Source organism: Hemicordylus capensis, chromosome 3 (genome assembly GCF_027244095.1).
Source record: "Hemicordylus capensis ecotype Gifberg chromosome 3, rHemCap1.1.pri, whole genome shotgun sequence".
Lineage (NCBI taxonomy): Eukaryota > Metazoa > Chordata > Lepidosauria > Squamata > Cordylidae > Hemicordylus > Hemicordylus capensis.
This window is the reverse complement of record NC_069659.1, coordinates 198094864-198119851: the sequence shown is the minus strand read 5'-3', so window position 1 is coordinate 198119851 and position 24988 is coordinate 198094864. Positions and strand designations below refer to the sequence as shown.

At 41.5% G+C, this 24988-nt stretch overlaps 1 protein-coding gene across 15 annotated transcripts in view; it reads left to right on the top strand.

The window, feature by feature from the left end:
• The window catches only part of NDST2 (N-deacetylase and N-sulfotransferase 2), a 193975-nt gene that overhangs the window by 122156 nt on the left and 46831 nt on the right, over window positions 1–24988 (top strand). Inside the window, exon 1 of one of the 15 annotated variants that reach the window (XM_053305005.1) lies at window positions 12014–12182. The exons of the other annotated variants lie outside the window; for them this stretch is intronic. The gene's annotated coding sequence lies outside the window, so the exon portion shown is untranslated. Of the gene's footprint in view, window positions 1–12013; window positions 12183–24988 lie in introns of those variants that run through there. 15 annotated transcript variants of the gene reach the window in all.

Sequence of the window (24988 nt, the reverse complement as noted above, 5' to 3'; positions counted from 1 at the left end):
CTGACACTAAGTTCATATTTCCCCTGCTTTTATTTTCTGTAGAAACAAAATAAGTATTAATTGAAGTGTTAACTGAAGAAGGGTTACCAGATCTCTTTATCTAAAGAAAGTTCTGGCCAAGTTGTCAGCTGATGGGGTGATGGGTGGCTGGACTGAGACTGATCTTCAGTAGTAATCTTCTAGCTGTGGAAGTCGTTACCAAGATTAAGTTGAGACTGTAGGAGAATCTGGTGAGTTGTAATTAGTGTAAAAGTTGTTTTTCTTTCCAATATGGTAGTTTTTCAACCTTAACTTGCATAAAACTAAATTGTTGTGTCCTATAAACTGGAGTGGTAGTGCAATGGTGAAGGACTGTAATCTTTTTCTATGGTGGGTGTATGTTTTTTTGTTTGCTAAATACATTGACTGCTTCCTAGTGAAAATAAAGCTGTCTGGCATTGGCCACTGAAAGCTATCAGACACAAAGGCCTTCCTTGCAGTTTAGTAATACACATGTGCCTTGAGATGTCAATAATGTTGTATGCTGCCAAAAAACAAGGGACAAAGTCCTACAGGTCATTTATTTACAGTAGTGTTAAAGGCTGTATCTGACCTGAGCAGATAGGTATCATCTTGTACAGCTTTCCTTTTATCCACGGTGGTCTTCTAGCTTGCTTTGGAGGTGCATCTATGACTTACTAAGTGCTTCAAAAGACACTGTGCACTTTACAGCGATGGTAAAAAGGCAAATTTTGGTCCATAGGTCTCTGTCTCCGATCTAAGAGACAGACAAGGAAAGGGGCCAGGAAATGAAAGATGTCCTTACTGTTATTTTTACATTTTGTTACTGACTCCCTCAGGCTCTTTCAGGATTTTCATTTTGTTCTGCTCTATTGTCACTCTTGTGTTATGTCCGTTGAAGTGCAACTGGAGCTCTTATCTAATGTAGATAGTCTGTCAAATAAGTGCTGTTAGGATGCTTTCATTCCCTTGCTCTGGGCTGGTTTGAACAATACATAATTCTTTCCATGCAGGTCATCCTAATAATCTATGTGCAGTCATTCATGTTGGACAAGTATAATGTGTGGACTGGGCAATCTCAGCAGTTCCTGTGTGATGCAAGAAAAAGTGTCACCACAGATATATGAATTGCTACTAACCATAACTCTGTCTGATGCACTAGTTATGTATGTCCATATGAACCCATATGCAGAGACCATGGGGGACTGATCACATGAAGATGCATTGTGTGACCTGGCCTGTAGGGCTTCTTCTAAAATCGTTACTTGTACTGTAATCATTAGCCTAGCTTTGGAAAGCTGCACAAATATTTACAAACACAGTTTGGGTATTTTGCACTCAGAAGAGAGAGAGGTGAGCACTCCTCAAAACCCATATTTTCTTCTATTGCACAAAGAAATTTTCTCCAAGGGATCTCCTTTCAAGTGAGTCTGACATTTCTTATTTTAGTAAGCAAGTTTTATTTATGGACTTAGACCAGCAAACTTATTTTAGTCCATGGTGGCACTCTCATTATTCTCATCTTGGAGCAGGTAGTTGCAAAGGATCACTCAGAACCTTATCTCTTTTTTAAAAAATCTCTCTCTCTCTCTCTCTCTCTCTCTCTCTCTCTCTCTCTCTCTCTCACACACACACACACACACACACACACACACACACACACACACACACACACACACACTCACTCTTTATGAAGAGAAAATGTCTTGATTTTCTGTCTGTGTTGCAGTGAAATATAGCTGGAGCTCCAGTATGTTTTTATGTACTTGTACAGGGGTTCCTAATATTTTCCCTTTCCTTTATAAGAGATTTCAATAAGTGTTATTACACAGTAGCCTGATTCAGACATTAAGCTGTATGAGGGTACAGATGTATGTACACTCGTACATGTGTTTGTGTGAATGACTGTACCTGTGTTCATTTTAAAAATGACCCTGAATAAAGGCCCTTCAAATGCATGGCACAGATAGGAAGTATACTTATGTATCTGCATTCAACATGGCATATGAATGACTGTGCCTGTGTACAGATTTGTACCGGTGTACACTATACACTCATACAATGAGTAGTGAACATAACATATAAATGGGACTAGTGTTGGAGGCTTGGTGCTATATAGTGGGGTGGGGGGAAGGTGTATGAAAATACAGGCCTCTAACACTCTCAAAAGGCACTAGTGTGTGCGTAGAGGGGCTCTCATTCCACTCAGCCACTTATAGTGTACTGAGAATGTTGTTAAACATCTATATGAGACCCCTGTAAGAGGTCATTTGAAGGTTTGGGTTGCAGTACCATAATGCCAACCACCTTAAGTGGTGCAGTGGGGAAATGCAGAAGGTTGCCGGTTCGAATCCCTTCTGCTACTCTAGCAGCGATATAGGAAGATGCTGAAAGGCATCATCTCATACTGCGTGGGAAGAGGCAATGGTAAACCCTCCTGTATACTACCAAAGAAAACCACAGGGCTCTGTGGGTTCCAGGAGTCAAAATCGACTTGACAGCACACTTTACCTTACCTTAATGCCAAGATGTGGATGACAGCTAGCCCATTCCACATTGTGATCGGATCCCAGGGAGTTAGATATTAGGGGCAATGATGGGTTGGATGTGAGCAAAATTGACATTTAATCCAGATAAGATTGAGAATTTGTTGGTCAGTAGATCTAATCAGGGAGTATGGATTCAGTCTGCTCTAGATAAGTTGTACTCATTTAGATAGAGGAAATTCAAGGTGCCAGTCTTGACCAGTGTTCTCTCTAATTTTTTTCATTTGTGTGCAGAATGAGTTTTGTTCTAGGAGGCAGTATCAAAGCAGTGTGTGCACACATGCATTCAGAGTGCGGCCTTTTTTATTTAACCTGAGCAGGATCTAAAATTAACTGAGAGGACATCAAAAAAATTTTTGAGTGCATGTACATGAGCACTCCTTAGAGGGAACAGTGGTCTTGACCTTTTAAGACCCTAAACCAGGGGTAGGCAACTTTGGCTCTCCAGCTGTTGTTGAACTACAACTCCCATAATCCCCAGCCAAAATAAATTGTGATGGGGATGATGGGAATTGTAGGCAACAGTAGCCGGAGAGCCAGTGGTTGCCTACCCCTGCCCTAAACAATGTAAGTCCTAGGTAGTTGAAGGACCACCTGCTACCTATCATTATTGACTCACCTAACAAGATATTCTGGTGTGAGGAAGGCTTATCTCCACATACTGATCATGGCTGAGGCCTGATTGTTGTGCACACAAGATCCAAGATTATAGAGCTCCTTCCCTGTGAAGACTTCTCTCACAGCCTTCCATAGATAAATGAAGGCTTAAAAAGGCAAAAATAAAATCATTTACCGTAATATCTTTCCTAGCCTATCAAAGCACACGTACAATATTGGCTGTTGAGAATCCTGACAGAAGTCATGATAGAGACATCCGTGTCTTCAATTTTAACCCATTAAATTCCTCCATCTAACTTTGCAAATCAGGACTGAAGTGAAGCAGTTTTTAAAATATATATATGTTTAGATTTTCCATTTATTTTTCTTTTCTTTTTTTAAAGGAAAATCATTGCATTGCATGCCAGTTTTCTTTGTGGAATTGTGGAGGGGTTGTTAAAATTTTGCCTTTCTAATGGTTCGAGTTTACACAACTCTTTAGGCTGTTGAAACAATTTCACTTATTATCTTGTTAACATTTTAAATAATTTTTATCCCACTTTGCATAAAACTCAAAGTGGCTTTCAAATAAAACACGGAAACATGAACAGGAATCCACTGTACTTCTTATCACAACCTTTGCAAGGCATTGTCAAACTCAAATAACTGATGTAACTGGGCCAGTCATTAAAATCCATTACAGAATGGACTAATACATCACATAAATTAATTTGAACATATGTTTTTCAGCAGGTTAGACATGATGGTTAAATAGAATTTCTGTGTTCAGAGGTAGTATATCTGTTAATATCAGAGTCTGGGACAATAATCCAGAAAATGTCACAGTAACTCTGCAATGTGCTCCACTCTGTAATTAGGGGCTTGTAATTAGGGGCTTTGAATCATTTTAAAGTTAACAAGTTCTAGTAAGAACTAATCTGCCTACTTTCTTTTCACTATCCTGACTAAATTTGATCCAAATCAGTTAGGCAGTTCACAAGTTGGCCCACTTGCACCTCAAATGTTCACGCATCCGCCATCTTGAATCAGGGTGTATGCCGTTGAAGTGTCCCTATGTGTTCCTTCAACTGTACCCAATTTAGTTCATAATGGTCCAGGCATTGCGAAGTTGATGGGTGGGGTGGGGGCCCACACACGGAAGGATGCACAGATGGAATGCTAGGTTATCTCATAAGCCTACTGGAAAGTAGGCTAACAAAAAATGACACAGACTCAAGAGCAAATTTTTTACAATAGTTATTGCAATAGACCTGCAGTGCAGTTCACTCTTCTCATCTTTTGCAGAGACTCGGGCAAGTTCAGTGGGCTTGTCCCCTAATTACTCTGTGCCAAATGTCGGGTGGATTGAGCATTGTAGGACCAATACATTGTTCTACAATGTGAACCCCATTTAAATGTTAGCAAAAGAATGCCAGACTTCTTGTGGAAATAAATACTCCATAGTTCCAACTTCTAGTTTATCTTTGTTACTTTTTTATCTCAAGTGTTTTCCCATCTATAATTAAGCATTAAGTTCTGAAGTCTTCTGGAGAGATGTACTCTGACCGGTCTCCTTTATTGAGACTGGGTCCTGGTTCAGATGGAACAGCAAAATGGTTTGTTGTTACATCTCAACTAGTTTGTTATGTGTGCATGCTTCTCCCTTCCCTCATACATGAGACAGGAGTAGATTTCAATAGATTACAGTTCCACATTACATAAGAACTTGGGGGGCTGTGGTTTATTTTATCTACCATTAGTTAAACCAGAACCAAACCATTTAAAAGGGGAATCATCCTTATCTTAATATTTCATACTAGTATTTTTAAGCCCGTTATGATAACGGGCGCTAGCTTTCTATCCCGTCTTTTCTGTCTCTCTCTCTCTCTTTCTGTCTCTTCCCCCCCCCTTGTCCCCTCTCTCTTTTTGTTTTTTGTTTTGTTGTTGTCTCTGTTTTTGTTCTTCCTTATTTTGCTTTTACTTTTTTTGGGGGGGGGGTGGATGAATAACGGCCAAAATGGCCCATGAGAAGGTGGCCGCCCCCGCCTATCGCCCTCCCGCGCACCCAGCTGCCGGAGCCCACCTTACCCGCTCCAGCCCGAAGGAGAAGAGAGGAACTCGGAAACAGAGCTATTCTCTGTGTTAAGCTGCTGCCTATACTGTCGCAATGGGCGCAATAGGCGTCCTTTGCGTCCATAGCGGCAGTTTGAGCAGTGACTTAGCACAGAGAGGAGCTCTGCTCGTGAGCTCCTCTCTTTTCCCTCGGGCTGGAGCGGGTAAGGTGGTCTTCAACAGCTGGGAGGGCGATAGGCGGGGGCGGCGACCTTCTCATGGGCCATTTTGGCCCTTAATCTTTTTGGGGGGGGAGCGGGGAAGGTGATTTTGGGCAGCTGGGAGGGCGGGTGAGCAGGCGGCGGTGACGGCTGTGAGCGGGCGGGGGCCTCGTTGGCGGCTTCGCCGCCACCTCGCCCAGCTTCCCTGTCCCCCGTCTCGGTCTTCCCCCGCCGCCATTGCCTTCGCCTTTTTCAGGGCGGCCGCTTCTGGTTGCCTCGGCCTCCTCTCACCGTGCCGCAGCTCATGGCTGAGGCGGCGGCTCTGCCGCCGCCTCGGCCACTTTCCCCCGCCGCCACACACCGGCTAATGGCCGCCCGTGGCTGTGGGACACTGGTGTCTGAGGTCCTGTGTCCCTTGGGCTCTTCTGGGCCTGCGCTTCGCGCAGGCCCAGAACAGCCCAGGGAGGCAGGGACGCAGATCCCCAACGTTCCAAAGCCACGGCCACTCACTTAGCCTTTTATTATATAGGATTAAGACATATTTCAGGAGCATTGACGTATCTTTAGGCTCAGAACTATTGTAGGTCAGAAAAATGTAAAATGTATTCATGATGTTCTAGTGTTTTATCAGTGCATTACAGGACATTGCTAGTTATTGGACACAAACGGTCTGGAGCATTTTAATAGTTTTCTTAGATTTGGCATTCTAGAAAGATAGCAAGCTACAAAATGATGATTGTTTAGGATTCAGGCTGCACTTTCATGGATCATTTGTTATCAATAACAAGATTGCTAATGTTGATGACTGACATTTTCACAATGTTGAAAAATAGCATTGTATATTAACACCACTAAATCCATTCCAACTAAGGACTTGCATTTAGTGAGTAAAAGAAGATTTCAAACCAAGCACCTTCCAGAGAGGAGGGCCTGACAGCAGCATCTCTTTGTAGATGTTAACATTTTGTGTGTAGTTCTCATAATTATCTTGACCCTGTTCTCCCATTGATAGAATAATCTCCAGTGATACTTGGTAATTATTCCTTCTGTAATAAGTAGGGTTTGACTCTCTTGGTCTAGTCAAAACTCTCATCTCTTTTTGCTTCTTTCTTAAGTAAAACTTTTGAATTAGAGCATTGCAAGAGTAATTCCTTCTCCATGCTAATCTTCTCCATAACAAAATACATCTTCATTTCAGCATTACTCAGGTGGGCAGCTTGGCCCGTTGTCTGACCTGTTCCTGTGCTTTGTGCTAACTAAGTTGCTGCCAACTTTACACATCCTTTGATTCTCTTGCCTTTTTGTAGTTTTTTTATATCTCTCCCGCCCCTTCTAACCTATGACAACTTTTAACTGTCTTTCCATGACCACTGGCAAATCCATTAAGAGCTTGGAGGCCCTTTGTGCAAATCAACTTTGCTCTGCTACACTTTCCACTTGATTTGTCACTCCCTCATTGTTGAAGTGCATTCTGTTTTAACTGACTGGAGCGGAGTGGGGGTGGGGGCTGGTGTGGGGGAGAAGACTCATGGATAGCTGCCAGTAAATATGGGTTGTTTTCTATCTCAATGAAGAAAATCAGAGGTTGTCACTCTTCATTTTATTTTCAGGATAGAAGTGTTTAACTTTCTTGTTTCCCAGTTTCTTGCAGTGGGGATCAGAGTTTTGGAATACTTCTGCTTTCTTTGGTGTCACTTTAGCAAGGCTGACTAGAACACTCTAGATATGCTTGGTTATGAAGCATCACTGCCACCCTGAAGAGCCTCCATGTGCACTTGGTCAGTAGAACCTGTTTCCTGTAAGTCATGTTTTCACTTCCCCATGCTAAATCAGAAGCAAGGCAACTGGTGCCAACAGGCAGATAATCCATATGGCTGGCTTTCTTTCTTTCTTAAAACATTTTTATACCGCCCAAAACTTACATCTCTGGGTGCTTTACAACAGGATAAAACCAAAGTAAAAGATTTGTTAAGACAAAAATGGGGAGGGGGAAACACACACATTACAACAATTTAAATTTTTAAAAAATAATATTTTAAAACAGCATTAAAACTATTAAAACAACATTAATTAAAAGCCTGGGTGAAGTGATGTGTTTTTAAAGACTTTTTAAAAGCTGTCAGAGATGAGGAGGCTCTTATTTCACTAGGGAGTGCATTCCAAAGCCTCGGGGCAGCAGCAGAGAAGGCCCGCCCTTCCTTTAGAGTCTCATATCTAGGGATGTGTAGAATGTTTTGACTTGAAATGGTCTGCTTTGAGTGTTTTGAGCTGCAAATGGAATGCCCTCTTTTTAAAAAGTGCTGTTTTGAGCTCGGAGCAGAATAACCCCATTTTGATTGAAATGTTTCTACATTTCGAGTGCCATTTTGGAGGCCTATTTTTCCCTTGCCAGTTGGTTTTCTGGCACTGGCTTCCAATTGGTTTGCAATCTCCTTGATTCTTGGTTAGTTTGTTATCATACAAATCATGTTGTCATGGGCAACTGTGCCCCCATTGGCTGGAAGGAGGGAGGGGGAACACAAAAGGAGGGAATTTCAAATTCAAAATATATTTAAAGGGACTGGAGACAGAAAGAGCCCTTATACTGTGGCTCTCTTGAAGACAGGAGAGGAGGTAGGTAGGTTTGGTTTTGTGGTTTTATTTTCTCAGCACTGAGTATAATATGTTGTGCTATTGCTACTGTAACTATCTGGTTTTGCTGGATCTCTGATTGCAAAGGCAGAACTTGGGTGCCTTCCTTCCTTGAGTTGTGGTTAGTTTTGTTTGTGAGATAGTGTTGAGGTGAGAATGGACAGTCACAGCTGTGTGTATGTGTGTTGTGTAATATTTCTTGGTGATTGTTGTGATGAGCTCCATGCCTGGCCTTGACTAACTTGTGCTTTACTCACTGCTCTGGTCTGCTCTGCAGTCTGCATTGTAAGGTGTACTCAGTCAAAAATGTGGCTGAACTTGCTGTAGCTGAGCATATGGCTATGCTTGCTGTTAAGTAAGGGTGCTGCTGTAGCATCTAGGGCTGCCAACATTGGGTTGGCTGAAATCGGGACGAGGGGGGCTGGGGGTGTGGTCATCTGGGACAGGGCTTGTCTGTTTGGGGGGTGTTGTTTTACTTTTACTTTTAAACCAGCGACAGAGTGGGACAGTGGCGAGAGTGCTCCCTCCTGCCTCCCAAATGATGTAAATGGCCACCGCTGCTCTGGGGCAGGGCTTGCTGGGATGGGGCCAAGTAAGGCAGTCTTTCACCGCCTTCTCTCAGACTCCCTCCCTCCCTATCTCTGCTCATGACAAGGAGGCAAGCAAGCACATTACTGCACTGGTGAGTGCTTTCTGCTTGAAGTTTAAGTGGTTAAACTGCAGCACACGGTGTCCCACAGCACATTCTGGGTCAGTTCTCTTTTTTTTGGTCATTTTTGGTGTCCCTAGGAGCTACCCATGGGGAACAATGGGGTATTTTGAGTTTCCCCATTGTTCCCTATTGCCGAAACACTTGAAATGTCTCGATTCTTCAAAACAGCTAGCTCAGTCATTGTTTATACAAAACGTTCCAGCCATTTTGCGTTTCATTTTGAACTCGAAACGAATTGCAAAATCCGTTTGGTGCACATCCCTACTCATGTCACCAGCAAACTCAATCAAAGAGAATCTGTAGAATGGACCTTTCGGTAAAGCAAAGATGGAGAGAGATAGGAACTTACATGAAGCTTTGGGTAAGATGGTGGTTATTGAAATGGAAGCTTGTTGATGAATTGGAAGCTATAGTGAAGAGGCCTGATCCTTGAAGATACTAGCTCTTTTGAGAGTTCATCTTTATGCAATCTGTTATCTCCTCCCTTTCAGTGATGACCAGGTACCTAAGCCTCCTACCAAAATTGACCAGTTGCCCCTGGGGCAAAATTATTTCTCATTCCCTGATAGTTAAAGTGGTAAACCCCTGCAAACCTGGCAAAGAGGCACCTTTTAATGTGGTGATTCTCTTTATTTAGCAGGGGGAGAGTAACTGGCTCTATCCACCCCCAGCACAGTACCTCCAGTTACTGTTGCTGGTGTCTATTTTATGTTTCTTTTTAGACTGTGAGCCCTTTGGGGACAGGGATTCATTTTATTTATCTTATTTATTTCTCTGTGTAAACTGCCCTGAGCCATTTTTGGAAGGGAGGGATAGAAATCAAATCAAATAAATAAAGTGTGCCGTCAAGTTGGTGTCGACTCCTGGTGCCCACAGTGCCCTGTGGTTTTCTTTTGGTAGAATACAGGAGGGGTTTACCATTGCCTCCTCCCATGCAGTATGAGATTATGCCTTTCAGTATCTTCCTATACTGCTGCTGCCCGATATAGTACCAGCGGGCGGGGATTTGAACTGGCCACCTTATGCTTGTTAGTCAAGCATTTCCCTGCTGCGCCATTAGCCCGATAGTTACCCCTTTGAAAATGTAGTTGATTACTATTTATTCCCCTTTCATTCCAGACAATTTGCTCATTCTATATATTCTATATTTTATATGAAGAATAATATGTTCATTCTATATTTTCTTCATATTCTATATGAAGAATTTGTTTGTGTGAAATAAAGTCATACTTCCCAATGACCTACAATTTTGCATACACAAGCCTGCCACCTAAATTAGCTGAACTGAATGCACTAATGTTTACACCAGAATATGGTCAGGGAAAGGTTTGAATGGTTTTTATTTTTAGAAGAAATTCTGAATATAATAATCACATTTTAACTGTTGTTGTTCTCTTCAGATCTTTAACACTCAGTAATCAGATAAATAATTCCTAAACAACATAATGCCCAAGAAAAGCAGAAGATCTTTTGCATATTCAAGTTTACTGTGATTTAAATTTAGCATATGTGGTCATTAGCAAGTGAGACTGAATCAGGGACAGCTTGTGCCTGCTTTTGATAGCCACCCCAAATGGTTTTGTATTGCACCTGGAAACCTTTTGCATATACTAGAATCTTCTAGCCACAAACAAAGGCCATTCACCTCTAAACACTTTACACCTACGTACGTTGGTTTATAACTGATTTCAGGTTTTTAAGCTGCTTGGGTGAGGAGGTTGTTGCTGTGATCAAGAGTCCATTTATTTCAACAGCTAGAGTTGGGAGAGAGGGGTTCAAGTGTTTCCTGAGCTAGGAACATCCTTCATGCCATTGGTCGAGACATTACTTTACAGCCTCCTTTCTCCAGCTGTATAATGAGAGCAATTAATGTCCTTCTACACAGCACATTTGTGAGGGCAAACAGACAAAACACTGTGGAACACTTTGCAGTCTAAAAGTGCTCTGTAGCCATAGTAGTGCTATTCTTAGGATTGTGAAAAGATTCTTATTGTGAAAAATGATCATGTGTTTGAACACATTAATCATGATTATTTGCTATGTAGACAGTGCAGCTTTGAGTATTTCCTAGGATGCATGTCTATGTCCCTTATGTCTGTTCAGTTTTCTTGCCCTGATCTTTCAAATATAAATGGCTTTCAGAGCAGTTATTGCTTGAAAAGGAATTCTGTATGAAGGGAAGTATAAGCTTCTGTCCTCAGTGGGAATGAAATGTAACCTATGTGTAATTTAGAGGTTGGTTTAGCATTGTTTCTTTATATACCTTTGGTATATCACCTTAAGTGGAGCAGTGGGGAAATGCTTGACTAAGAAGCAGAAGGTTGCCAGTTTGAATCCCCGCTGGCACTATATTGGACAGCAGCGATACAGGAAGATGCTGAAAGGCATCATCTCATACTGCACAGGAGGAGGCGATGGTAAACCCCTCCTGTATTCTACCAACAGAAAACCACAGGGCTCTGTGGGCACCAGGAGTTGAAATCGACTTGACGATTCGACAAAATCGACTTTATGTTAATGTAAGATGCAATGGAGTCTTTAAAAACTCTTTTGAGATGAATTTTATGAGACATCTGATGGAGAGTGAAAATAGGTTCTTCACTAGGGTTTTTAGTTTTTGTGGGTTTTTTAATTTTCTAATTTGTTATTTTGAATTAAGTATCCTTATTTCTAATAGAATATATATATATTCTAATAGAATATATAAGAATTGTTTTAACAACTGGGCTTTGTCATCAATAGCCTAGAGAAGTCATGTTTTTGTCTTGCTGTGGCTGTTTTAAACTGTAGAAATGTTGCTCATGGAATTGTTATTAGTAATATTGTTGAAGGAGACTTGAACTGAAAAACAGCAATATGTAACCTTTTAAAACTGCATAGAGTGAATACTGTATATAAACATTGTTATAGTGTTTGATTTTATTCAAGTGATTTTAGGATATCTCTGTTAATAAGGGGTTGGTTGTATTTCATTTTAAATATGGATCTTATAATTTTTCACATTCCCCCAGTCTGTGCTATGTACTTTCCCTGGCCAACCAACTAGCTCAGGGCTGCTTGCTGTTCCATGATGGTCTATCCTTTTGACCTCTTATAGCAGGTGTATTGTTTTTTCTCCCCCTCTTGATTCAGTGCTTCCAGCTGTAAGAGTTGGCTTTACTGCATACTTAAGCACAGTCATATCCTTAGCTTTCAAGTCCTTGGAAGGAAAGCTGTTAATAATATGGAGGGAATAGAATGGTAAAATAATGGAGAACCCCTCTTACAGAATTCAATCAAGAGTAGAGTTTATTTATTTTTTTTAAAGGAAAGTATTCTTGGATTGGATATAGAGGCAGTGGTTATTGTCATCATGAATCTTTTGGATCATATGATTTCTTCCTTGTTGATCAGGTGCTGAAGCCACGTAAGAGATAAGCAGAGGTATATGCTTAATTTTGGAGTCTCTCTCACTGAGCTGGATATTGGTCAGAGCTGCAGCTGAGATCTACAGTATGACATAAGGAATTATTTCCCCATGCTGAATAAAATACTCTAGGGTAGCTTCTCACTTTGTCATTTTCATGTTTTGAAGCACTGTAAGCATGTGACAGCTTTAAAAAGGATTTATCTCCCGGCAACCTATCAGTGCACATCACTGTGTCAGGTGCTGCTGCTGTTTGTTTCTCTATTAGCCCCCTCCTTTTCTTCTTTCTCCTTCCTTTCTTATTGATGTGGCTTTTTGGACTCTTATTCTCCTTAGCAGTGTTTGTAGCTTTCCTCTTCCTAGATTCTCTTGTCATTAAAACAAAAGGGAAAGTCAGGGTAATTCTCTCCCCCCACATCCGCACCCAATTAGTACAGAACCAGAATGTGTTATGTTATGGTAGGGATGAGGTGGGATTTGCTTAATCTGCTATCCATTTGAACTGGCAGAATGTTTGCTTAGTTGCTTCACAAGAAATGCTTTTGAAATGCTGCCAGATCCTTTTGGTTGCTCAGCAAATGGAGTTCAGAGCCTCACTGTGATTAGATGTTTAGTGCATGTAAAAAGGATTTGGTGCAGACTAGAATGGATCCCTGAATCTTTACTGCAGAGGAGACATTTGAATTTACTCAAGATTATGCTCTGGTCGGCCTCATTTGGGACAAAACCACTTATCCTGTTGGTTCTGGAATTTCAGGGAATAGAATGTGAAGGATTCTTAGAGAACAACTTCTCTGGTGTGGGGAATTCTTCATACTCTAGAAGTCTATACAGTGCTTGCTATGTTTAGTTGTGGCTAAAAATGTTTGTATGTGTAGATACTGGTTGCTGTCTCCATCTTAAAAAGATGGATGAGGAATGCAGGGTTATGTCTACATGCACTCTCAGATATGTGTCATCACAGACTGTGCTATTGACAACTCCTGAGTAAAAAACAAACAGCATTCAATGACACTTAATGATTGCTCAACACTTTAGCAGCTGTATGGTTCAGAGAAGAATGAGAAAGAGGCTGTCAAAGGATTGATCAGTTCTTCGTGAAGAGCTCACAAGGGCTTTCTTCACTTTCCACTTGAGAAATGTCTAGATTGTTGTTTTAGCTGCCTGGAACAGATGTTGGAATCCTCTTTGTAGACACATTGGGCAAGTCAGAGATAAAACACTTAAGGTCCAGAATTGTAATGTAAGGTATTTGGGAAACTTCTATAATATGGCATTGAAATGTAAGGTATTTGAGAAATTTCTGTGATATGGGATTTCACATTTGAGATGTTCTGGCTGTTTGACAGGATGAAATATTTATTTGCACACTAAAAATGGGCTCTCCAGATTTCAGAGCCATCTTTTATATGTCTGATCTGTTAGCACTGTCTACTCAACAGACTATAGTAACTGATTCTCTCAGTGAATTTGTCTGTGTTTCCAGCACACACATGTACATGATCCACTAGGATACTAAATTCAGTGTTCATCAAGAGTCTTCTTACATTCTTTTTTACTTGCTTTCTTTCTGGAAGTGTGTTGGTACTGTTTCTGTTGATTTTTTCTTTTTTTCTTTTTTCTTTTAGCAAGCTGAAGTACATTGTAGATTCCTGTGTACCAGTAAAAGAGATTGTCGTGTTGGTCCTTCCGGAGTTCCTAATATAATTTTATTTATATTTATTTTTTACATTTTATATCCTGCTCTTCCTCCAAGGAACCCAGAATTAAGTACAACATACTTAAGTTTCTCCTCACAACAATCCAGTGAAGTAGGTTAGGCTGAGAGAGAAGTGACTGGCCCAGAGTCATAAGCACCCACTGAGCTGCTGCTATTTCTCTTGCTTTCTTCCCTCATTTTTCACACCCTCTTTTGGGCTGCTTTGACTAATTGGTTGTGATTTCTGGTGAATACGTTGCAAACATGTTTCTGCAGCTCACTGAGGTGCCTGGGGAAGATTGTTCCACAATGTGCATATTTCTGCAGTTGCTCAACGAGAATTTTGAAAAGAAAGTATGAAAAACTGAGCATGTAGTCTCTTATAGGAAGAGTCTATAATTCTGCTTTTAAAAACTCACATTCAGGTACATGACAAATTGAATTGTACTGTGCAGTATGACCTTGAGGAGAGGAGGAGAGCTGGTCTTGTGCTAGCAAGCATGAATTGTCCCCTTGGCACCCTGGTTTGTGTCTGGATGTGAGTGCTGTTAGATAGTCCCTTTAGGGGATGGAGCCATAACTCAGTGGAAGAGCATTTGCATGCCGTCGGTCCCAGGTTCACTGTGTTTCACCTCCAGGTAGGGCTGAGAAAGACTCCTGTCCGAAACTTTGAAGAGTTGCTGCCTATCAGTGTAGACCAGGGGTGCACAACTGAAATGCCCCAGTGGGCCGGAACCAACCATGACTTGGTCATGGTCAGTTTTCAACACATTAATCATTACATTAAAATCAATTATTAAAAATATTAATGAAAGCAGTTATTAGTTACTTTTCAATAGTCCCCTCAGCCTGTGGGTCAAGGGACCCACCATTTAAAACCCAGGATATTGGCCAGAAAATAGGCCTTATCCCTTCTGAGTTAGTGGGGAACCTGGAGTTCATGCCAGCCCCAAACAAATGCCAAGTCCTCTCCTCCCCCTAAACTGCTATTGCTTTCAGACTGCAATCCTAGGCATGCTCACTTGGGATGAAGCCTCACTGGGTATACTGTGGGATATATTTCCATGTAAACAGACATAGGATGGCATTGTAAGGCAGTTTCCAGCTGCCATGTTGCTGAAGGATATTCCTACCGGGTGGGAAGGGGGGGAGTAAAAAAATACCCAGGGGCCAAATCTGGTTCTTAGGCCTTATGTTGTGCAGGCCTGGTATAGACAATACTGAGCTAGCTGGAGCAGTGGTCTGATTCAGTTTAAGGCAGCTTCCAGTGTCCCAAGAATCACTTCACTTCTGTAGAATGAAATTCTGAGACCATTTAGAGTTTTATCTGCAAAGCTCTGCTCCATGAAAGATGGGAGAACACGCATGGAACATTGAGTACCATTGCACTCAGAGGTGAGGAACAGTGGGGTGGGTGCAAAAGACATGGTTGCCTCTGCTGACCTGTATATCAACAAGCCACCCCATTCTTTTGATTTCTGAGCCTTGAGTGGATGCTTCTCCTGCAGTTTCAATCCCCTTCCTTTCCATCATAATTATTTTTTAACTTAATTTGTACAAATGCTTTAAAAAGAGAATAAAACCATGTTTCTTAAACTAAAGGTATTCTCATAGGATTGCTTGTTTTTGTTCGGAGGCATGTAAAATAAGGTGTCTGCAAACTGGTTTTTAAATTTTTACATATGTTATTGTGTTGTGCTGTATTGCTCTTTGCTGTAGTGTTTATTTGGTCGTTGACCGTAAATAAATGAGTTCTGAGATATTTAGGATGCTGAAAAGGTTACCACTGAATGCCCCCAATTTGCAAAGTGCTTCACATTTATTCTGTTTCAACTTCAAACTAAACCAGGCCGTGGATCAGTCTGAAGCAGGCCTGGATGATTTTCTCATAACAGAGTTCAAGGACAGAGAGATGGCGATGACACAACAGTTCTTCACTGCAGCTGTCACCTTATTAGTGGAGCTGAAGTAGGAAGGAAGCAGTTTAAGTATGACTTCTCAGCCAGTGAACTTGCTCTTGAGCAGTGTTTAAAGTTGGTAGCACTCTGGGTGTTGCATTGTGCTGCTATAGAGTCATTTGCAGCCATGCTGGGGAATGAGGAAACGAGCTTTGGGACTGCTAAAGTTCAGACCAGCCCTTTGATCACTCTGACCCTACCTACTTCATCTATTTCTTTCTACTTGTCAGTCATTGTGAACAAGAAGTAGTATATGTGGAAATGCTGGATTTTCAAGGAATTGTTTGCCTCAATATGTGAGCAGTTTCACAAATTTTGATTGGCTTTGTGCAATAAGAAAATAAGTTACCATGCCCTTCTCAGGCAACGTGAAGTGGTGAGTGAGGAAGGAGAGTCATTTTTTCTTTCCTCCCTTCCCCACCATTGCCCTGGCATATGGTGCACCAGAGGTAAGGTACAAGGAGGTTGGTTTCATCCCTCCATTCTGACCTTTTGCTCTGAGTTCTTGGCACATCACAGGGAGAGGTGCAGTGGCTACTGAGAGTTGTAGTCTTTGCAAGTAGCTCCTACAAGACTGCAACTCCCACCAGCCACTGCGCCTCCTGATGCACTGAGGACTTAGCACATCAGATCAGAGAACAATAGAGGATAGTGAGGAGGAAAACCCAGTGGGGAAAACTTTCAGGGTGGTATTGCCCTCATGCCTCATTCAGGTTACCCAGAGGTATCTGGTGGGCCACTGTGGGAAACAGAATGCTAACTTGATGGAGCTTGATTCTGATCTAGTAGCAGAGCTACTGTCAGGGTGTGAAAGGAGAAAAGACGGAGCCCTGTGATCGCCAATCAGCACTACAGAACTCCAGTTCCAGACTGGCTGGAGCCCTGATCAGGAGCGCTCCTGTTATGGGCTGGAGATATGGTGCAATATTTTGTTGTGGTCCTGACTTGTACTATATTGAAGTCCAGGGAGGAGGCATTACAACAGAAATGGTTGCGTGTAGATGTGGGGGGTGGGAAGAACTTAGAAAAGGGGGTGGCGATAAGAGCTTAACATCTTACAATTTCTTTCCTAGCTTTTATTTTTTATTTCTGTTTATTGTAAACAGCAATATTGTAAGAGTCTACACAGTTAGGTCTTTGCAAGACTATTACCTGTTAAGAACAGGTTATCCAGGGAAGATTTGTGTTTGCTTTAGGTATTTAATAGTGTCTGTCAGGGCAGGGTTGAAAGAAATATGCCATCTCTCTTCTGATTTTAAAATCTCCTATCTTGCACTGTACAGAATGAATAAATGGAAGTGCAGATTTAGTCTTGGTTAGCTCCTTATATGTTGGATAGTGTGCAGGATCTTTTCCACATGTGCACACAGGGAGAAAAGGTTCATTGTTGCATTAAAATGGGATTCCATTGGTTGGTTTTGGAGCTATTATTCCTCTCTGTCATTCATGCAAATGGTTTGCAAAGAGTTTAGGGAGAGATGTGAGGCAAGGCCTGTGAATGAAACCTGCTCTCTGCATGTTACGTTGAGACCAGGCATGAGGCAAAAGGAAAGCTCAAAGCTGTTCATTATCTAATTCTCCCTCAGGGAAGCAAAAAGCTCAGCAGAACAAGCAAGCCCTGCAAGGCCTGGCTGAGAGCATCCCCCCACCCCACCCCTATATAACCGGTAAAAGAATGCAAGACTGTTTTGTTGCGCATACAATCCCATCTTTAATGCACAATATTCCTTAGAGGGATTTGGGGGCAGAGGAGGAGGGTGGTGGTGGTGGTGGTGGTGGTACTCAACATTGCTTGTCATATTCAATCTAGCACATTGCCTTGTTCGTAAGTGGTTTCATTTTATGGCAAAGTTTAGCCCTATTCAGGCATTATTCCTGCATTCTGGTTGAATACAGGAGAAATGTGACGGCTATGTACATCAAAGTGTTCCTCTAGCCAGGGGTGTAGCTATAATTGAGCTGATGGGTTCAAAGAACTTGGGTCCCCCAGGCTTCTGAGGGGCCCCCAGTTCCAGCCCTCACTATTTTCTCGATTATCTCCCTCCGAGGGGCTGCTGAGGAGAGGGGTGAACATGACCCCCTCTCCCCTAGCAAGAAGCAAATACTGAACTCAGAGAGAGTTTGTCCCTGTGACTTCAAATCAGGGTGCATAAAAATCAATGATTTTTAAAAAAATTAAAAAATGGATTTTTTTATTTAAATTGATTTTTTAATTTAAGTCAGATTTTTTAAAAATAAAATGCTTTTTGAGGAAAAAATCCATTTAAAGATAGTTTTCTATTTAAGATACATTATAGTCCAAAGGTATTCATCATGAAATAAGGATTAGTTTTTAATTATGTAGCATGAGGCTGTATATATGTAGTGTTTAAATTTTTTGGTAAATGAATTCCCCATTCACAATGTCATGCTCTTCCAGAGGTTTCTGTAAGATTATTTTGGGCAATTTTTCTATCTAGAAGAGGACCAAAAATGAAACCTTCATCTGGTTGTAAATATTAAGATTATACCAGCAAGAATGAGTCTTTATGTAAAATCCTTGATTTAAATCTAGTCTTACTGACTAGTGATTTAAATCGTGATATCGTGATTTAAATTGATCTGATTTAAATCAAATCCACCCTGCTTCAAATGCTGGCCAACATTTGATTTCTCAGTGAGAAACCAGGGCGGATAAAAATACCATGGAAAATACCTTTTCTTAAATAAAATAAATAAATATAATGTCAATTTAATTTTTAAAGATAATGTATTTTTATCTGCCCTGGTTTCTCCCCAAGATCTCAAATGCTGACTAGCTTAAAAAAAAATTAGCTGTAAGTTCCTCTCTTTGAAACTAAAAAAGAAATCTGAACTTACTGCAAACATACAGTCTCTGCAGCTGGCTCAGATGAATTACTCTAATTATAACTATTTATTTACCTACTAGATAAAGAAGATTGACACATACCTTCCCTCACGGAGAACATTGATCTGCTTTGTAACTACTTTTGTGTGCTTGCAGTGGGCGGGGAGTGCAGCTATATGATAAAGGTGTACACTAAGATGGAACTATAGTGGGTAGAGTGCTGGACTAGGACCGGGGAGACCTGAGTTCATCCCCATTCAGCCATGATACTAGCTGGGTGACTCTGGGCCAGTCACTTCTCTCTCAGCCTAACCTACTTCACAGGGTTGTTGTGAAAGAGAAACTCAAGTATGTAGTACACCGCTCTGGGCTCCTTGGAGGAAGAGCGGGATATAAATGTAAAAATTAATTAATTAATTAATTAATTAAATAAAAAACTAAACTAATACTGGAAAGAAGCACCTTCTTGTGTTGATACCAAGAAACATCTGTGTACAGAAACATGTCATGGCTCCAGGTAAAAGAGACCCTACTGGCATGGTGTTGAGGATTGTCCCCCTTGATTCATGGCCGGATTAGATTTTTATTTATATATTTGTGTACACTTGTATGTATACTGTATACCCCTTATCCTTAAAAGTTCATGTAGACACCTATGCCTATTGGAGAATATTTTTGAAGAAATTCCTTCTCTGAGTAAAAAGTGGAAAATGTGTCAAATATAAATATATCTCAGTGCAAAATTGAGATGCAAGCCCCGATTGTCAGAATGTAGCAACACTGAATTCTTGAGCTATATCCTAACACTGTCTTTTGTGAGTAGAAGACAGTTTGGGGGGTGGGGGAGCAATTTTCATTGATCCCCCCTTCTCTCTACAGCCCTCCTACTTTGGAGGGTCCCAAACCTCAAATAGTTGTTTTCAGGAGGCATGGGGATAGAGGGTGGGAAATCTGTGAAAATTGCTCCTCCTTGTTCCTCCAATGGAAGTCCATTGGTGGAACAACTTAGGATATAGCCCAATATGTGTTTTATGGCTGTCTATAGCAAACAGTTAATATACACATTTATTTAGGAGGTACTGTATCTAAATAATAAATTGGGAAAAAATTGATTTAAATCAGTGATTTCAATTCTCTCCCCCCCCCACTTGGTGATTTAGATTACTGATTTATATCATTTTGATTTAAACCAATCCACACCAGTCAAAACTTTCCCCAGGTTCAATGGGGAAGCTAAGGATGGAAAGAAAGGGGGATATGGCTAGAGAGGTGTGTCAGCATAGGGTCATGGCTAACTGACGTGCGTCTAACCCCCACCCCTAGTTGTAGGTAAACAGTAAAGATCAAATAAGAAAAGTTCACCTGTTCTTTTCCTTTGTGTTCCTTTGCAGAGTTTCTCATTGTACAGGTCTCTCTTTATATCCTCCTTCAGTTCCCAAATTGTAATTCCCCTGATGCAGTGTAACTTGAGGGCCAAGCAATATGTTATGATAATACCTCTCAACTTCTTGATCTTCAGTCCGTTGGGACAAATGGCAACAGCAATGTTGTATGCTTCGTAGAATGTTGGACTAAAACCAGGGAGACCTGAGATCAAATCCCCATTCAGCAATGAAAATCTCTGGGTGGCTCTGGGCCAGTCACTTATCTCTCAGCCTAATCTACCTCACAGAGTTGTTGTGAGGATTAAATATAACCATGTACACTGCTCTGGGCTCTTTGAAGTAGCCAGTTCCAGTCCTGAGCTTCTGAGTCCCTTCCTGATCTTTCCCTATGCTGTCCTTGCTGACTTTTAAAACTCTAATTTCTTCCCTACCCCAAGCTTTTGATGGCTCTTCCTGCTGACATGTCTTCCCCACCTGGACCACTCCTCTTGGGGGCCCTATTCTGCTTTATTCATTTTGTAAGTCCCAGGGTAGTTGTGATAGTGTTGCATCCATCCAAGGTCCTAACACTAAAGATAGTTTTCCAACTAGTAAAGTAAAGTGTGCCATCAAGTCAATTTCGACTCCTAGCACCCACAGAGCCCTGTGGTTATATTTTGCTAGAATATAGGAGGGGTATCCCATTGCCTCCTCCCATGCAGTATGAAATGATGCCTTTCAACATCTTTCTATATCGCTGCTGCCCCATATAGCAACTAGTAGTTACCTCCAATTGCAAGTTGAGCATCGTTGAAGCTGCACTTGTTCAACCAAACAGCAAAGTTGTACTGAGACCAGGGCTATAGCATTCATACCTAAGATCAGCTCTACTTTCCATAGAGCTCATGAGATTGTCCTCTGCACTCTTCCAAGTCACACCTTTAATTGCTGGCATTTTTTTAATTGTTAAGCATGTAATGGCTTTCCTAAGTTAGACTGAAGGCATTGTGCAAATGCTTTCATGGGAAGTATTAAAAAACCCGACAGCCCACCTGCAACCTGAAATGGCCTTGAATTCTAGCACTTCATTCTCTGTAACATCTAGAATGGTTTATAGGGCTGCTGCAACCTACAGCTGTGTCTCCCCCCAAAGGGCCACGGTGCTCTCAGTTCCTGCCTGATGATCTCTTTCCCTTCATACTCCCAACCTTGAAGGTAGCCCTGTTAATAACAAAGTCCAGTTGTCATCTTGAACACTCCATGTGCTTTCCTATTAATCTGTGCCTGTGAAAACCTACTTTTTGCTAGCTAAACAGCAAATATGTTTGCCCCTTAAGCCCCAAAGACAATGGACAGAAATGCTGTCAATAAAACATAGTTCTCTCTGGTCTCCATGGTCTTCCTGTGGGAGGTACAGCAGGAGGCAGCAGTCCAGGGGTTTGGTAGAGACTAGAGCAGGGGTGGGTAAACGGCCTTCCAGCTGTTATTGTACTGCAACTGCCATCATTCCCAGCCACAATAAATTGTGACTGAGAATGGAAGTTGTAGTTCAGGACAGCTGGAGAGCCAAGTTTGCCCACTCCTGGGCTACAGCAGGAGAGATGATACTTAAATAAACACTCTAGAATATTGAATTGTACCTGATCTTTGCTTATTTGCATAACTTTGATTTTGAAGTGGTACTGTCTAGAATTCTATGTCACCCTAATAATGCCTTTAGGATGTATTCATGTAATTGAAGTGAAAGCCTTGTATAGCAAAAAAAAAAAAAAAAAGATTCCTAAAAATTCCTCTTGCGTCATAGAAGTGTCCATGGCTGAAACAAATATCTGGTTTGCTTTGGCCCCTGCCAGTGTGGGCGACAGAAGGTTTAAGAGCTGTGTTGCATCATTGCAGCTAGAACAGGGACCATTATATGTGCACATTAATTGCAGGACACAAAGTCTTCTCTTTGTCTCAAGTTATGTTGTGGCCTTCGGATTGCTTCCAGCAAATTAAGACAGACTTTGAAATGATAGAATGCTGAAGCACCTAGTTTCTAAAAGATTGTTTTCATTTGTTTTGTTTTGTTGAATATGTAGTTCAAAGAAGGGTTGGGGATCAGAGTTCTAAAACAGCTTGTTCCATGAAGAACGACGAGTCTATTATTCCAAAATATAAAGTTGATATAGACAGAATAGAATCTTCAAGTTCTGGGGGATAACAAGGTGGCACTTTGGTAAGAGATTCTCATTCTTTCTCTCTCTCTCTCTCTCTCTCTCTCTCTCTCTCTCTCTCTCTCTCTCTCCCACACACACACACCCTACCAAAATGTCACTTTGTTATCCAACAGCCCTTACAGATGTTCTGTCTCTATCAACTTTATTTTGGTATAATAGACCACTTAGAGAATGCATGGTCAATCTAAACACATACCCCATTCAGAATGGGGAGACAAAACTGGCTTCTGGGATGCTTCTGAGTGGAAAGATGCAAAGAAGTGTCATTGAAAGAGCCCCTGGTGGCGCAGTGGTAAAACTGCCGCCCTGTAACCAGAAGGTTACAAGTTCGATCCTGACCAGGGGCTCAAGGTTGACTCAGCCTTCCATCCTTCCGAGGTCGGTAAAATGAGTACCCAGAATGTTGGGGGCAATATGCTAAATCATTGTAAACCGCTTAGAGAGCTCTGGCTATAGAGCGGTATATAAATGTAAGTGCTATTGCTATTGTGTTGCAAGGAGAAAAAATAGCTAGCCCCATGTAAGCTGCCGTGACCTCCTTAGAGAAAGGGCACTTGGCAGATGTAATAAGCAAACAGTATTCCCAGATATTATCAGAGTCCCGTACTTATTGTGTTGAAACTACAGTTGTGTCAGAAAAACAGAGAGAGCTTTTCCTGTGCTTCTCATGTCACAGCATATAATGCCACAGAATCTGATCCTGCAAAAGGTCCTGCATACAGAAAATCACTGCTTTCATTTAGCTTTAAAAAACAGGTTTATGCGCTTAGGTGGACAATGACGAGAGGCAACTGAGGAGCCCAAAGGGGAAGGAGTGGAACCTGGGGCTTGTGCATTACACTTTGCCCCCATAGCAAGCAGGAATGGAATTATGGAACATAGGCAAACATCCCCAAATATACTTAATTTACATAATTCAGTCAGGTTGCAGAATCTAAATATCAGCTTTTTTTGGTGGGTTAAATCTGCCCCTTTCTTCCATGGTTTATTTCAGTTGCACTGCTACATTACATCAGCATCAGTGTAAACCATGGTTAACATAAGTCAGATTCCCTTTGGTTATGGGGTGAACTTGGCTAGTGTAAACTATTGTTGGCACCAGTGCAGACCAAGATTACTGACACTACACTAAGATTAAAGCGAACCATGGAAGAAAGAGGGAAATCTGCCCTGTGGAGGGAGGCAGCCTGCCACAGGCTTGCACACGTTTTTCTCAGCTATGATCAGGAGACCATTAATATTACCTTTACATGGGACTTTGGATTTAGATAGTGGTCACTATGATTCGCAACCCAACCAAGTGAAAAGTTCCATGTCTCTTCGTAGACATGTGGAGGTTTTAGGCATATGAAGAAAATAATGGGTTTTGCTTTCTGATTTGAAAAACAACGCTTTAAAATGTAAACCTAAGTTATCTGCAAAAGCTCAAAAACAAAGTGGCAAGGGGGAGAGGCAAAATCCCAAAACTGGCCAGTGAGGCAGTTTGTTCAAAGAGATGATGAATTGCTCAAGGCTACCCAGTGAGCTTCATGACTAGCAGGCAAACCCACATCTACACCCCAAGTTCCGGCCACTAAACTACACCACACCTTCTCAGTTTTCAGTCTTTGCTTTGCTGTACAGCTGGAGGTCAAGCAGTCCTGCCCAAAACACTTATCAGAGATGCCAGTTTTCTCCATAGACCAACCTATAGATTTGGCTGTGAGATGGAGCAATTCCACTTCTTCTGTGTTGGTGAGCAAGCAGTTTGCTGTGGAGACTTGTCTGGCTCAGCATTTTGAGAGTATAGATTGGTGCTAGGCATCTTCCTCTGCTTCATGATGTCATTTTCATTCTGCCCCGCCCCCCTGCCAAACCGCTGACACAGTTGCAAAACTGCTCTGTGCACCTTGTGCCAGCTGGCATGCCCTCCGGCAGTGAAGCCTTGTTAAAGATATTGGGGCTGACAGATTCTTGAGCAGAAAAATGATACAGGCCTTTAACATGTGCTTCTGCTCGCATACCTTTAACAAACAGGGACTTGTTTAAGAGCTTTTTTGAGGCACTAAATGGTGCAATTGTTTAGTGCAGATTCCCTTGGTTCATATCAACCTGTTGTAAGATTTTGCCTCTCCTACTTGCCACTCAACCAATGCATGGTCATTCTAAAAGGAACAGACCTTTGCATTCTGATACCAGCAAGCTATTGATGCAGCTGTTTGCAAAGAAACATTGAATTCAGCACTGGCAGAGTTGGCGAGGCAAAACAAGTTGGCTTCTGGGCAGCTTTTTAGGGACAAGATGCAAATTGTTATTCAGATTCCCATGAAGGCCAGTACAGTCTTTTCTGCAGTGTGTGTGTGTGTGTGTGTGTGTGTGTGGTGTGTGTAAGCAAATATACATAATATGGGGGATTATCCCTGGGAGATTGAATCTCAAGCAATACATTGTTTATAGGGCATGTTCTTTTCTAGCTGAAGAGAAGGATGGGATTGTGGAGATCAACATGCTTAAAACTGTTTTTGTTATAAACTAAAATATTTAAGGATTTGATTCTCCTTATTTATTTTTATATGTTATCCAATTGCAAAACCCTCATCTGGTGCGGTCAGAGATGAACAGTGTGGATGCCAGGTTTTCATTTTTAAAACAAAAAACGTTTTGGCTCAAATATGACTGGAAACTCTGCCCCCTAATCCCAAGTGAGGATGGGATGTCTGCCTGCATTTGCTCATTGTGAAGGGAAAGAAACCTGG